The sequence below is a fragment of the Arachis stenosperma genome, chromosome 4 (assembly GCF_014773155.1).
Source record: "Arachis stenosperma cultivar V10309 chromosome 4, arast.V10309.gnm1.PFL2, whole genome shotgun sequence".
NCBI lineage: Eukaryota > Viridiplantae > Streptophyta > Magnoliopsida > Fabales > Fabaceae > Arachis > Arachis stenosperma.
In genome coordinates, this window is record NC_080380.1 from 46,118,917 (window position 1) to 46,132,677 (window position 13,761).

At 40.3% G+C, this 13,761-nt stretch overlaps 1 non-coding gene across 1 annotated transcript; it reads left to right on the forward strand.

The window, feature by feature from the left end:
• Positions 1–11,895: 11,895 nt before the first annotated feature.
• Positions 11,896–12,002, forward strand: LOC130977875 (small nucleolar RNA R71). Its single transcript, XR_009085548.1, has one exon. It is a non-coding gene; the product is annotated as a small nucleolar RNA R71 (small nucleolar RNA).
• Positions 12,003–13,761: the final 1,759 nt, after the last annotated feature.

Consider the following 13,761-nt stretch of genomic DNA (forward strand, 5'->3'; position numbering starts at 1 on the left):
CATTCTTATGTGAGTTAGTTGATTCGTGTCCAATAGTGCATCATTTATATATCCTCTCATTATCTTTACAAAAGTTTTTAGTTAAAGATTTATCCTTGAGAAATTACTAATAATTGAGTTGTCTTTCCTTATGACTTTTGTATTCTTTTGGATCAATTGAAAGCTTGTTTGATGACTCATGCCTAGTGAATCTTGTTTGAACTACTTTGGTTTAAGATCCTTTTTTTGTCTGGCTTGACTCCTTTTCAAGTACATCCTAATTCCTTGAATATCCTTTTGAAATGGTGATTTCAACTATACTTTGGAGTCTTTTTGAATTTTTAAAGAAGTTTTGAATTCTCTTTGAAGAAATTCTAACTGAATCTATTCCCTGTTACTTGATTGAGAGTGAAACCATTATTCGATTTTGACGAAATTGTTCTTAAAGTTGGCATGCGCTATTTTAAATGAGGTTTTGAAAAGTTTCCTTGTTTAGTGGAAACCGGTTCGTTTGTAACGCACCACTTATTTCCTTTACCAAATTGTAAGCAAATTTTTACTTCGGAATTTCCTTTCTAAAAAAAAAAATTTAACTCATCTTTTGTCCTTGCTATAAATGTCATACACGCTTGTTTGAATGTGGACTTTGGAAAATTTTGAACAAGCATTTGATTTTTCTTCCGAGTCTTCTGAACTACTTTTGGCTGAGTTTGTGCACCTGACTATCTTTCTAAAATACTTGAGGAAATATTTTGGCTCTAACCAAACTTGTGTGCATTTTGTTTTAAAACTCTACATAATCTACTTCAACGTGAATTGATTTAGAGCAAAGCCACATTTATGCTTTTGTTACTCTCTTGAAGAATGTTTATTACTGATTTTCTTCTAAACTGCGAAGTGATTTTTCTGCAAGTTTTCGATTCTTTTATGAACAATGTATTTGGAAGTATTTTTTTTTATCATGCTCTTAAGTTCTGTGAGCTTTGCCTTGGGTTTGAGATATTCTCTTCTGTAAACTCATACTTCTTCGACTCAGCTTGAATTTGTTTCAAACCAATGCGCTGATTCTCCTTCTTATTGATCCTATTGGATTTCCTTGATCCAAGGGTTATCTTGAAGCTGTCAATTGAATTGAGTCTAGCAAACTTCATTGCTTGAGTGTCCTTGTTTATTTGGAATTGGATACATTCTCTCAAATCTTTGAGTACTATCCTTGACATTTGACTCTCCTTTTTAAATCTTGTATCCTTCTGAGTAGACTCGAGAATTGTTTTGATATCACGTGCGACTTGCAGACGTAGTAACGCGATACGTTAGTTCTTTAAGACGTGATGTATATGGAAGTTGAAACGGTAGGTGTGCAGCGTTACGAGTGGTGGGTGTTTTGATCCTTGCGAACGGGTTTTGTGGTTACCAGGCTTGTGATTGAATTTGGGGTTTGTAAAGTGCTTGATGGAATTGGAAGGTTGAAACTTTGAGGTTGGTATGAGATTAGTGTGCGGAGGTTAAGCACGTCGTTTAACTCCATCCTGTTTAATAGCCTTTGATGCCTTGCCCTTCTATCACATGATTGACCCATGTTATCTTTTGCATTGAGCCTACCTTGAAACGTTTGCTTTGCAATCACACTCCTACCTTTACACCCTTATGCTTATGACAATCAAAGTATTTGAAAATCGTATATATGATTATATTTGAGATATTTTTGCTTCTTCCTTAAATGTGTTCAAAGGTGAACTGTTATGGAATTTCTTTCATTTTGTATCAATTTTCGAGGGTAAAAATTTTTATAAGGTGGGTAGAATGTAAGACCCAGAATATTTGAAAAGTCTTATTATGATCAAGTCTCAAATCCTACAGTTATTTATAGCCTTAATTTCAGAGATTATTTTATTAAAGATAATTAAGGCAAGTTTGATTTATTGGATTTGAGATAAGTTATGATTTTTATCCAATTTCACAATTGTTGGATTATTTTCTATATCCAATTTATAAAGTTGGTAGTTATGAAATAATAAGGATTTTATATGATTTGGATTAGATAAGTAATATTTTAAATATTAATACTGCTATTTTGGAAAATGAAGAAATTAAGTATCTATTCTAATTATTTGATTTGGACATTTTATTGAAATAATTTGTGAAAGCGATGAACAAATAGTATTTTCTATATATAATTAGTGTTGGATTTAATTGAGTTTCAATTACTATTATCCCTACTTTTATTTGAAATTACCTAAACTACCCCCAGCTTGACAAAACCCTAAGTTTCAAAATGAAACCCTAGCTCCCTCAAACCCAAGCAGCTGCAGCCGCTGCCCCTCTCTACCTTAAACACAAACACTCAGAAATATGAAGAAGGAAGAAACGAATTTGAGGGTGAAGGGATAAAGGTTTGCCGGCGTGGAGGGGGAAGGAGGCTCACCGCGCCGCCAATCGTTCTCACCGCACCTCACCACGAGCTGCGTTCCACAGTCGCCCGTCGCATCCTCGCTGCGCCGTCCTTGTCGCCGATGATGGAGAACCGAGAGAGAGGAGCGTGCGAGGAGAGGAAGGGGCCGTGTCTGGAGGCTGCCGTTGTCGTTTCACTGCTGCGCCACCGTCGGGCCCGCAATCGTGGAGGAAGCACAGCACTGTTGGGTTCATTTCTGTTGAGCTCGAAGGAGGGGGAAGGCTGAGACTGGGCGATGCTAGGAGAGAAGGAAACGCGAGCTGGAGGAGCCGCGTCCAGTCGCTGCCGACGCGCCACCGACCGCCGTCGTTCCGCCGCAGAGTAGCCTTGCATCCGCCGCCGTCTTCGCAGGAACTTGGGTGGCCGCGGCCGCTCCTTGCCATGGAGCCCGTGTCATCGTCGTTCAGCCATCGCCGGAGCAGAGCAGACGAGAGAGATCTGAAGGTGTGCTGGGAGTCCAGCCACCCGCCCAGCCGCTGTTTGCGTCGCCGGCGCCGCCTCGGTCGGAACTGCCGCCATCAGAAAAGGGTTCTGGCCTCCAGAGGTGGTTCTGCGACTCCCGGGACCACCGCCGGAGCCTCTGGCTACTTCTTCCGTCGCCGAAAAAACTCTACCGGTAAGGGCTTTGAATTTGGTTTATTCGTTTAAGATTCCGACAGCTTTATCGCCTCTGTATGTGGGTTTCAGTTACCAACACCGGAGTCCGGTCGCCGCTGTCACTTGAGGTGGCTGACGTGCTGCTGCCGAACCGGTTCAAGAGACCGCCGCTGTTCGGTTCAGCCGTTTCTTCTTCGGTAAGTATGTTTCGGAAAGCCTCACGTTAGTTTTCGGTTGTGTTTGGTTAATAAATGAGTTTTGGGTAACGTGGGGTCGAGTCCTGATTGTTATATGTTGCGATTAGTGTTGCTATGGTTATTGCAAAAGTGGCTGGGAGCTAAGGTTTTGGTTGCCGGTGATTTCGAGTTGAGACGGAAAGGACTCTGTGAGACGTTTGGGTTATGGATTTGCGTTTTGAGGTAGGGGCGCTTTCCAAAAACTATGTTTTATGTATTGGAATTATTACATATGGATACTGATGTGAGATATTGTGTATTTGGTGATTGTATCTGCCTTATGTATTATTTTGATTGACTCGAATGATTATGGATGTTGGTTTGGCTGAATTGTTGTGCGGCTTTGTAAATTGTAATGTTTGAAGTTGATTCTTTAAAGATTTGAAATCTAAGTTTAATCCGTTGAGGACTAAATTGATTTGAGTTAATTATTTGATGATTTGAGAAGTCGAATGCACTTTTGAATTCAGCCTGGTTTATTTTAATTGACTTGGTTTGGACAAATGATTTGTTATTGAACCGTTTTTAAAGCTTTGGAAATGAGTTATATCGATTGATATTGAGTTGATTTTGAAATGGTATCCTTGAGATACGCCACTGAGGCGATTGTTGGATTTAGCTTGCTTTAAATTGATTTCTGGTTTTGAGCTGTTGAAAAGGAATGAGAAATGGTTTAGTTGGGACCCGAACCGGGTGGCAAAAGTCCAAGTTTTAGGGGAGGTGCTGCCGAAATTTCTACAAAATCCTAGCCATTTGAAAAGTTGTTTGAAAAGGGTTGGATTTGAGAAGTTGTATTATTTGATTATTAAGAGAATATTGATGTTTTCAAGCTTAATTTATTTAGTGAACTTTATGCCTTGAGTTCGACTTATTTAGAACTGAAACTATTTTTTTTACCGTTGAATTACTGAAGGGAAGAATAAAGCTCTAATATTGATTTCAATAAAAAAAGGAGTTTTTAGTGATTTTTAAAGGAACCTAGACTTTTGGTTGAGTAATCAAGTTTGAGGCATTTTGGAGGAGTTGGAAGAAAATGGGTTCCAAAAAGAAATCTGAAAGTGGCTTGATTCAAATGAACCGGTTCCGTTTCAAATGAGTTGATTTTGGACCGGGTTGGAACTTGTGATTTTGTATGGCCGGTTTTATATAGTAAATTCAATTTTATTTACTTGAAACGAGAATCTATGATTTTAAGAGTTTCAATGAATTTTAAGGAATTGATATGGGTTGACCTTCCCTAAAGACTTGGACTCTGCCGAGAAACTTTTGTTATAAATCCCATTGTTGGATGGGTGATTTTGAATGCTTTGAAATAAATCCTTAACTTGCCATGGTTTGGAAGTTTTGGAAAGAGAATGCCGAGAGTGGCTTTGTTTTGAAAAGGGAACTCACTTTGAGTAAATTTGGCTTATGAGCCTGAGATGATTTGAGAAATGAGATCTTTAAAGCCAAGGCTGAAAAGAGTTGAAATTTGATTTCAAAGTGAGGTGGCTTGAGAAAAGTGATTTATGGCTTAAATGCCGGTTTTATGAATTTGATAATGTTGAGTGTGGAAGTGGTTTTGTTATGGGCCGGAATGGCTGTGTATGATGAATGTTGGCTGGTTCTGGATTGAACCGTGAGCCGGAATAGTTGTGTATGGTATTGTTTATGGCTGATTGCCGAATGCGTTGTGGGCCGTATGGCTGACTATGAATTATGAATTTAAGCCGGATGGCTGAGATGGATGTTGATCCATGGTTAGAACTGAATGAATATATGCTTGAGATACCTGGGTAGTAGCAAGGGTTGTGGTTTGTCCACTTGCTCCGGGTCAGAGACTGTGATACCTGGGTAGTAGCAAGGGTTGTGGTTCGTCCCACTTGCTCCAGGTTAGAGACTGTGACGTCTGGGTAGTAGCGGTAGTAGTGGTGATTCCACTCGCTCCAGGTTGAGCTGTTAAACACCCGCCTGGGTAGTAGCCGCAGTAGTGGTTATTCCACGGCTCTGGGTTGAGCGGGTAGTAGCAAGGGGGTTGTAGCTCAAACTTACTTGCTCCGCGATGGGGTTTCTGTCCATGGTTAGCTACCAGGACGTGTCGGGTTGGCTATATAACCGACAGATGATATCATCAGCCACTAGGGACAGGCATGCATCATATGCATCTATGTGACATTGTTTGGGTGTGCATATTGTACTTGGTTTGCCTATGTGATTAATTGCTAATTGTTCTACTTGCATTAACTGTTTGTTTGTGCTTGCATCTTCCTATCTGTGTTTGCAACTGGAACTCTGTTGGATTGTGGTGATTTGGTTGAAGTTGGATTGTTTGGGCCTAGGCCATGGTTGGAATGAGACGAACTGATGGTTGATTTCGGTTTTGTGTTTCTGGTTTGGAATAAAATATGAAAGGTGGTCGGCGAAATTGTGAACTATACTTTTTCACAACTCTCATAATCCCTGGTAATGGCTCCAAAAACTTGGTGCGCTTAATACCATGGCATTACACAACTTCGCACACTAACCAGCAAGTGCACTGGGTCGTCCAAGTAATAAAACCTTACGTGAGTAAGGGTCGATCCCACGGAGATTGTTAGTAATGAAGCAAGCTATGGTCATCTGTAAATCTTAGTCAGGCAAACTCAGATATATATGGTGATGAACGAAAATAACATAGAAGATAAAGATAGTGATACTTATGTATATCATTGGTGTATGAGCTTCAGACAAGTGTATGAAGATGCCTTCCCTTCCGTCTCTCTGCTTTCCTACAGCCTTCATCCAATCCTTTCTTACTCCCTTCCATGGCAAGCTCGTATAGGGTCTCACTGTTGTCAGCAGCTACCTCCCATCCTCTCAGTGAAAGCGATTGCATATGTCCTGTCACGGCATAGCGGAATTCATCTGTCGGTTCTCAATCAGGCGCGGAATAGAATCCAGTGATTCTTTTGCGTTATCACTAACGCCCCCGCCCTCAGGGTTTGAAGCACGTCACAGTCATTCAGTCATTGAATCCTACTCAGAACACCACAGACAAGGTTAGACCTTCCGGATTCTCTTGAATGCTGCCATCAGGTCCTGCCTATACCACGAAGACTCCGAAGAATCCAAGAGATATTCACTAAGCCTCGAATGCTTGTAGAACAAGAATGGTTGTCAATCACCTTGTTCATAGGTGAGAGTGGTGATGGGCGTCAATCATCACCATCATCATGTTGAAGAACAAGTGATATCTTGGTAAAAGAACAAGCGGAATTGAATGGAAGAACAATAGTAATTGCATTAATACTCGAGGTACAGCAGAGCTCCACACCCTTAATCTATGGTGTGTAGAAACTCCACCGTTGAAAATACATAAGAACAGGGTCTAGGCATGGCCGAATGGCCAGCCTCCCAAAGATCTAAGATAGCATAAAACAAAGATAGCTACCAAAGTCTCGATAGCTACCAAAGTCTCGATACAAATACAATAGTAAAAGGTCCTACTTATAGATAACTAGTAGCCTAGTGTACAAAGATGAGTAAATGACATAAAAATCCACTTTCGGGCCCACTTGGTGTGCTTGGGCTGAGCAATCAAGGAAATTCGTGTAGAGAACTTTTCTGGAGTTAAACGCCAGCTCCATGCCAGTTTGGGCGTTTAACTCCAACTTTTATTCCTGTTCCGGCGTTTAACGCTGGAATTCCTGAGGCCGGATTGCTTTGCGGGTTTGGGCCATCAAATCTTGACAAAGTATGGACTATTATATATTGCTGGAAAGCCCTGGATGTCTACTTTCCAACGCCGTTGAGAGCGCGCCAATTGGGCTTCTGTAGCTCCAGAAAATCCACTTCGAGTGCAGGGAGGTCAGAATCCAACAGCATCTGCAGTCCTTTTTGGTCTCTGAATCAGATTTTTGCTCAGGTCCCTCAATTTCAGCCAGAAAATACCTGAAATCACAGAAAAACACAAACTCATAGTAAAGTCCAGAAAAGTGAATTTTAAATAAAAACTAATAAAAATGTACTAAAATCTAACTAAAAGATATCAAAAACATACTAAAAACAATGCCAAAAAGTATACAAATTATCGCTCATCACAACACCAAACTTAAATTGTTGCTTGTCCTCAAGCAACTGAAAATCAATAAGATCAAAAGAAGAGAATATGCAATGAATTCCAAAAACATCTGTGAAGATCAGTATTAACTAGATGAGCGGGGCTTTTAACCTTCTGTCTCTGAACAGTTTTGGCATCTCATCTATCCCTTGAAATTCAGAATGGTTGGCTTCTTTAGGAACTCAGAGTCCAGATAGTGTTAATGATTCTCCTAGTAAAGTATGATGATTCTTGAACATAGCTATTTATTGAGTCTTGGCTGTGGCCCAAAGCACTCTGTCTTCCAGTATTACCACCGGATACATACATGCCACAGACACATGATTGGGTGAACCTTTTCAGATTGTGACTCAGCTTTGCTAAAGTCCCCAATTAGAGGTGTCCAGGGTTCTTAAGCACACTATTTGCCTTGGATCACAACTTTATTTCTTTTCTTTTTCTTTCTTTCTTTCTTTTTTTTTCGATTTTTTTTTTTCGGTTTTTTTTTTTTTCTCTTTTTTTTTTTTTTTTTTTGAATAGCTTTTTCTTGCTTCAAGAATCATTTTATTGATTTTTCAGATCCTCAGTAACATGTCTCCTTTTTCATCATTCTTTCAAGAGCCAACATTCATGAACCACAAATTCAAGATACATATGCACTGTTTACATACATTCAGAGAACAAAATATTGCCACCACATCAAAATAATTAAACTATTATAAAATTCAAAATTCATGCAATTCTTCCTTTTTCAATTAAGCACATTTTATTCAAGAAAGGTGATGGATTCATAGGACATTCATAACTTTAAGGCATAGACACTAAGACACTAATGATCATAAGACATAAACATGGATAACATAAAGCATAAAAATTTCGAAAAACAAGGGAATAAAGAACAGGAAATCAAGGAATGGGTCCACCTTAGTGATGGCGGCTCTTCCTTGCTTTTGAAGGTCCTATGGAGGTGCTTGAGCTCCTCAATGTCTCTTCCTTGTCTTTGTTGCTCCTCCCTCATGATTCTTTGATCTTCTCTAATTTCATGGAGGAGAATGGAGTGTTCTTGATGCACCCTTAGTTGTCCCATGTTGGAACTTAATTCTCCTAGGGAGGTGTTTAGTTGCTCCCAATAGTTTTGTGGAGGAAAGTTCATCCCTTGAGGAATCTCAGGGATTTCTTGATGAGAGGGGTCTCTTGTGTATTCCATCCTTTTCTTGGTGATGGGCTTGTCCTCATCAATGGGGATATCTCCTTCTATGTCAACTCCAACTGAATAACAGAGGTGACAAATGAGGTGAGGAAAGGCTAACCTTGCCACAGTGGAGGTCTTGTCCGCCACCTTATAGAGTTCTTGGGCTATAACCTCATGAACCTCTATTTCCTCTCCAATCATGATACTATGGATCATGATGGCCCGGTCTATGGTAATTCGGACGGTTGCTAGTGGGAATGATTGAGCGTTGTATGAACTCTAACCATCCTCTAGCCACGGGTTTGAGGTCATGCCTTCTCAATTGGACCGGCTTTCCTCTTGAATCTTGCTTCCATTGTGCGCCCTTCACATATGACTGTGAGGACTTGGTCCAACCTTTGATCAAAGTTGACCCTTCTAGTGAAAGGATGCTCATCTCCTTGCATCATAGGCAAGTTGAACGCCACCCTCACACTCTCCGGACTAAAATCCAAGTATTTCCCCCGAACCATAGTAGATAATTCTTTGGATTCGGGTTCACACTTTGGTCATGGTTTCTTTGTGATCCATGCATTGGCATAGAACTCTTGAACCATCAAGATTCCAACTTGTTGAATGGGGTTGGTGAGAACTTCCCAACCTCTTCTTTGGATCTCATGGCGGATCTCCGGATATTCACCCTTTTTGAGTAAAAAGGGGACTTCGGGATCACCTTCTTCAAGGCCAAACTTCATAGAAGTGGTCTTGATGCACTTTTGAGAGGAATCTATCCATCTCCCATGACTCGGAGGTGGAAGCTTTTGCTTTCCCTTTCCTCTTTTTAGAGGTTTCTCCGGCCTTTGGTGCCATAATGGTTATGGAAAAACGAAAAAGCAACGCTTTTACCACACCAACTTAAATGTTTGCTCGTCCTCGAGCAAAAGAAGAAAGAAAGGAGTAGAAGAAGAAGAAATGAGGAAGAGGGGAGGGTAGTGTGTTCGGCCAAAGGGGGAAGAAGTGGTCTTTAGGTTGTGTGAAAATGAAGGGTCGAAGAAGGGTATTTATAGGAGAGAGGGGGGTAAGGTTCGGCCATTTGAGGGTGGGTTTGGGAGGGAAAGTGGTTTGAATTTGAAGGGTGAGGTTGGTGGGGTTTTATGAAGGATGGATGGAGTGGTGAAGAGAAAGATGGGATTTGATAGGTGAAGGGTTTTTGGGAAGAGGTGTTGAGGTGATTGGTGAATGGGGGAAGAAGAGAGAGAGTGATGGTAGGGTCCTGTGGGGTCCACAGATCCTGTAGTGTCAAGGAAAAGTCATCCCTGCACCAAAAGTTGCTCAAAATCACGTTTTGAGCCATTTCGGCGTTAAACGCCGGGCTGGTGCCCATTCCTGGCGTTTAACGCAGGTTGTTGCCCTTTACTGGCGTTTAACGCCAGTCTGGTGCCCTTTTCTGGCGTTAAACGCCCAGAAAGGTGCCAGACTGGGCGTTAAACGCCCAACTGCTAGGCTGACTGGCGTTTGAACGCCAGCAGCATCTTCCTCCAGGGTGTGCTGTTTTTCTTCCTGTTTTCATTTTGTTTTGCTTTTTTCATTGTTTTGTGACTTCTTATGATCATCAACCTACAAAAAAGATAAAATAACAAAAGAAATAATTAATTATAAAACATTGGGTTGCCTCCCAACAAGCGCTTCTTTAGTGTCATTAGCTTGACAGAGGACTCCCATGGAGCCTCAGAACACTCAGAACCGTGTTGAAACCCCCAATACCAAACTTAGAGTTTGAATGTGGGGTTTCAACACCAAACTTAGAGTTTGGTTGTGGCCTCCCAACACCAAACTTAGAGTTTGACTGTGGGGGCTCTGTTTGGCTCTGTTTTGAGAGAAGCTCTTCATGCTTCCTCTCCATGATGATAGAGGGATATCCTTGGGCCTAAACACCATGGATTCTTCATTCACTTGAATGATCAACTCTCCTCTATCAACATCATCACAGCCTTTGCGTGGCTAGGAATGGTCTGCCAAGGATGATGGATTCATCCATGCACTTCCCAGTCTCTAGGACTATGAAATCAGTAGGAATGTAATGGTCTTCAATCTTCACCAAAACATTCTCTATAAGTCCATGAGCTTGTTTTCTTGAATGTCTGCCATCTCTAATGAGATTCTTGCAGCTTGCACCTCAAGGATCCCTAATTTCTCCATTACAGAGAGGGGCATGAGGTTTACACTTGACCCTAAGTCACACAAGGCCTTCTTGAAGGTCATGGTGCCTATGGTACAAGGTATAGAAAACTTCCCAGGATCCTGCCTCTTTTGAGGTAGTTTCTGCCTAGACAAGTCATCCAGTTCTTTGGTGAGCAAGGGAGGTTCATCCTCCCAAGTCTCATTTCCAAATAACTTGTCATTTAGTTTCATGATTGCTCCAAGGTATTTAGCAACTTGCTCTTCAGTAACATACTCATCCTCTTCAGAGGAAGAATACATCAGAGCTCATGAATGGCAGAAGTAAGTCCAATGGAATCTCTATGGTCTCGTTTTGAGCCTCAGATTCCCATGGTTCCTCATTGGGGAACTCACTGGAGGCCAGTGCACGCCCATTGAGGTCTTCCTCAGTGGCGTTCACTGCCTCTCCTTCCTCCCAGAATTCGGCCATGTCTATGGCTTTGCACTCTCCTTTGGATTTTCTTCTGTATTACTTGGGAGAGTGCTAGGAGGGAGTTCAGTAACTTTCTTGCTCAGCTGACCCACTTGTCCTTCCAAATTTCTGATGGAGGACCTTGTTTCATTCATGAAACTTTGAGTGGTCTTTATTAGATCAGAGACCATTGTTGCTAAGTCAGAAGTATTCTGCTTAGAACTCTCTGTCTGTTGCTGAGAAGATGATGGAAAGGCTTGCCATTGCTAAACCTGTTCTTCCACCATTATTGTTATTGAAACCTTGTTGAGGTCTCTCTTGATTCTTCCATGAGAGATTTGGGTGATTTCTCCATGAAGAATTATAGGTGTTTCCATAGGGTTCTCCTAGGTAATTCACCTCTTCCATGGAAGGGTTCTCAGGATCATAAGCTTCTTCCTTAGATGAAGCATCCTTAGTACTGTTGGTGCATTTTGCATTCCAGACAGACCTTGAGAAATCAAATTGACTTGTTGAGTCAATATCTTATTCTGAGCCAGTATGGCATTCAGAGCATCAATCTCAAGAACTCCTTTCTTCTGATAGTCCCATTGTTCACAGGATTTCTTTCAGAGTGTACATGAATTGGTTATTTGCAACCATTTCAATCAGTTCTTGAGCTTCAGTAGGCGTCTTCTTCAGATGAGAGATCCTCCTGCAGAGCTATCCAAGGACATCTTAGATAGTTCAGAGAGACCATCATAGAAAAATACCTATGATGCTCCTTTCAGAAAGCATGTCAGAAGGACATTTTCTGATTAATGTTTGTATCTTTCCCAAGCTTCATAGAGGGATTCTCCATCCTTTTGTCTAAAGGTTTGGACTTCCACTCTAAGCTTACTCCATCTTTGTGGTGGAAAGAATTTGCCAAGAAGGCATTGACTAGCTTTTCCCAAGAGTCCAGGCTTTCTTTAGGTTGAGAATCCAACCATATTCTAGCCCTGTCTCTTACAGCAAAAGGGAATAGCATCAGTCTATAGACCTCAGGGTTAACCCCATTAGTCTTGACTGTGTCACAGATTTGCAAGAATTCAGCTAAAACTGATGAGGATCTTCCATTGGAAGTCCATGGAACTTGCAATTCTGTTGCTTAGAGAAACTAATGAGGCTTAAGCTCAAGTTGTTTGCCCAATGGCAGGGATATAGATGCTTCTCCCATAAAAATCAGCAGTAAAGTCACCCAGCACCTTCCTTGCATTGTTTGCATTGTTGTTGTTTTCTGCTGCCATGTTTTCTTCCTTGAAGAATTCGGTCAGGTCCTCTAAAGAGAGTTGTGCTTTGGCTTCTCTTAGCTTTCTCTTCAAAGTCCTTTCGGGTTCAGGATCAGCTTCAACAAGAATGCCTTTGTCCTTGCTCCTGCTCATATGAAAGAGAAGGGAACAAGAAAATGTGGAATCCTCTATGTCACAGTATAGAGATTCCTTTAAGTGTCAGAGGAAAAGAGAAATAGAAAGAAGAAGGAGAAGATAAATTCGAACTTTAGTTAGATAAGGTTCGAATTGTGCATTGAGAAGGAGTGGCACTCCATAAATAGAAGGATGTGGGAAGGAGGGAAGTTTTTTTCGAAAATCAAGTGAAAAATTTTGAAGTTATTTTGAAAAACATTAATTAATTTTCGAAAATAAAGTGGAAAAGAAACCAAGTGATTTTTGAAAAGATTTGAAATTAGAAATTAAAAAGATTGATTGAAAACTGTTTGAAAAAGATGTGGTTAAAAAGATTTAAAAAAATGTGATTGAGAAGATATGATTTGAAAACTATTTGAAAAGATATGATTTTAAAATGAATGACTTGCTTAACAGAAAAGTATGATTTGAAACATTCAAACCTTTCTCAACAGAAAAGGTAACAATCTTGTGATGTTCAATCAAATCATTAATTGTTAGTAAGTATCTTTTAAAAAGGAAAGAAATTGATTTTGAAAACATTTGATTGAAAAGATTTGATTTGAAAAAGATTTGATTTGAAAAATTTGAAAAAAATTGATTTGAAAACAAAATCTTCCCCCTAGCACCATCCTGGCGTTAAACGCCCAGAATGGTATACATTCTGGCGTTTAACGCCCAAAATGCTACCTCTTTGGGCGTTAAACGCCCAACCAGGTACCCTGGCTGGCGTTTAAACGCCAGTCTGCCTTCTTCACTGGGCATTTTTGAATGCTCAGCTTTTTCTGTATAATTCCTCTGCAGCATGTTTTGAATCTTCAATTCTTTGTATCATTGACTTGAAAGGACACAAATTAAAATATTTTGGATTTTTTTGATAATCAAAATGCAAAAGGAATCAATTAACAATGCATGCAAGACACCAAACTTAGCAGTTTGTGTACTACTGACACTAACAACATGAAAATGCATATGAGACACACAAAATACTTCAAGTCAATAGAATTCAAAGATCAAAACAAAGAAATATATGCATGGATTCGAAAAATATAACAAAAACATGCATTTGACACTAAACTTAAGATGAGACTCTAGACTCAAACAAGAAATATTTTGGGATTTATGGTTTTGCAAATTTTTTTGTATTTTTCGAAAATTAAGTGAAAAAAAAGTATCAAAATTCTTAATGAGAATTCCAGGAATCAGTGCAATG